Raw genomic sequence first — 2,070 nt, forward strand, 5'->3', positions numbered from 1 at the left:
AAGTAATCGCGCAAACGCGGGTTTTATACGCTCAGTATTTAGGCTCTGGTTAATATTCTTCAACGAGCGGATCTACATATTGCTCTTCTTGGGTTTGTGTAAACTCTTCTTCTTGAGTTTCTGTATTTTTAGTCGTAATTTCTTATTTGCTTTGTATAATCTTTTACGTTAAATTGATGAAAGCTACTTTGAGATGATCTATTACTGAATGCTCATTTTTTAGCATAAAATATAGCTAGAAGCTATAGAGACTGGTTACACTTGACACACTATACGTATACATACATATAGTGTAAGTAAATATATTATAACTGAACTAATCCAAGACTAAAAAAATTAAACTCAATAGAGGATTTAATCATAAAGGAATCAAAGGGTATGTGAAGCGAAAAAAAAAATTTGATGCGTGGTAAACACAATTAATCATTGAAAATAATCCCTAATAGATTCGTTTTAGATATTTTTCAACTATAAGCTGAAGAGAGATTCGTATCGTCTTAAAATCAAAAATGCGTTGCGTAATAGAAAATAAAAAGACAGAACCCATGTTTTCTGAAATAACCGAGGTAAACTCAAATATTTCTTCAATTAAATTCAAAACACATTTATTATCTTCCGCTTCCAACTTTTATTTCACTCGGTATAACTTTAGCTACGGAACTTTCTGTTTTTCGTTTGTTGTTTGTACGGAACTTTTCTGTTCTGTTTAGCTACGGAACTAACCCAAACTAACCCAAACTAACTTCTAAATTAACGTCAACTTCACAAACAATAACTATGACAGACGGAAAACTCGGTCTTCCGACTCGCGGGGTGTAACCTCTTCTGCACTCGGTCACTGCTGTCACTTCACTTCCTCTGTCTGGTTCTCGTCGTCGCTTATATAGTTTCCTCCAGGTAACAGAGATAGTTCTCGAAATCTCCAGAATAGGTGCGAAATTTCCCGCTTGTCAGTGTCACATTTGACAGTAAATGGGGCCCAAATGGGGTTCCCATTTACTGAAATACCATGAATTTCGATCCCCCATTCCAAACGTAAGTACCCCAGGCCATTTCCGTTACAATATATTATTACAAAACAGTAATGATGTTTATCATTTTATGTTAAATATGAAAAATTATAATATATATCTAAATATTTATTATTTGTTGTTACAAAATAAAATAACAAATAATAGAACATATTATTGCATTAAAAGTTAATGATAATAGTTGACACTTTATTTGCACTTAATCTTGAGCATTTTTCATAAATTGACCCTGTCTTCTTTAGATAATATGATGAAAATCACTAAACAAGTAGGTAGAAATCTTTTAGGAGATTGGAACTTTGAATCGTGCAATACAATGCAAATGGACATCATCTGAGCAGCATCTGGACTACAGACGAAGAGTACGACATAGGGAATCGGTACCGGGATTCTATCGATACGATTTAATTTAATTTAGTCTTTTCTTGAAACGAATTTGTGTTCGCAATCAATCAGACGATTTAAAATAGGTCCAACAGCTTTCAAAAACTTTATTGTAGTGGATCTTAGGCACCATTTTGTTGCACAATATCGATTAAATGTTGTTCTTAAAACAATATTTAACAGTGCAGGGCAATGTGCAATCTCCTTTGCAATAATAAATACCCGGTCGTTTGAAGATTTTTAAAAGTTTGTAATAGATTTTTCTGCAAATTGATGAACGATCCGCATTTTTTTGCACTTTAACTCCTTTAGTGTGTATAATTGTGTGTGTACTTTAATTGGAAATTAAAAAGAAGGCAAAACTCGAACAGGCATTTAGTACATGAGCACCCTTACCTCGTCTTTGCAGTATCTGCAGCTTCTCTCTTGTTAATTTGTTGATTTATTGTTATCAGCGTTATAAAATAAACTGCACCGAACATAATAATATCACACTCAATAATTGATATATCAAAATTACTGTCAGTTTGATAACGCAAAGTGTATTTGAAAAGTTTATCAGATCTACAGATGCACCCGTACTAAGAGAAAAATGTCGAATTCCAAGTGTATATGTGCGTCCCAAGCTTCAGGCGCGAAGAGGCCGGAGTGGCAG

At 33.7% G+C, this 2,070-nt stretch overlaps 1 protein-coding gene across 2 annotated transcripts in view; it reads left to right on the forward strand.

Moving 5' to 3' along the window:
- Positions 1-2,070, forward strand: part of LOC125504655 — a 39,508-nt gene that overhangs the window by 33,986 nt on the left and 3,452 nt on the right. The gene's annotated exons all lie outside the window — the stretch shown is intronic.

The sequence above is a fragment of the Dendroctonus ponderosae genome, unplaced genomic scaffold (assembly GCF_020466585.1).
Source record: "Dendroctonus ponderosae isolate FM_Combo_2020 unplaced genomic scaffold, Dpon_F_20191213v2 Dpon_F_20191213_5, whole genome shotgun sequence".
Taxonomy (NCBI): Eukaryota; Metazoa; Arthropoda; class Insecta; order Coleoptera; family Curculionidae; genus Dendroctonus; species Dendroctonus ponderosae.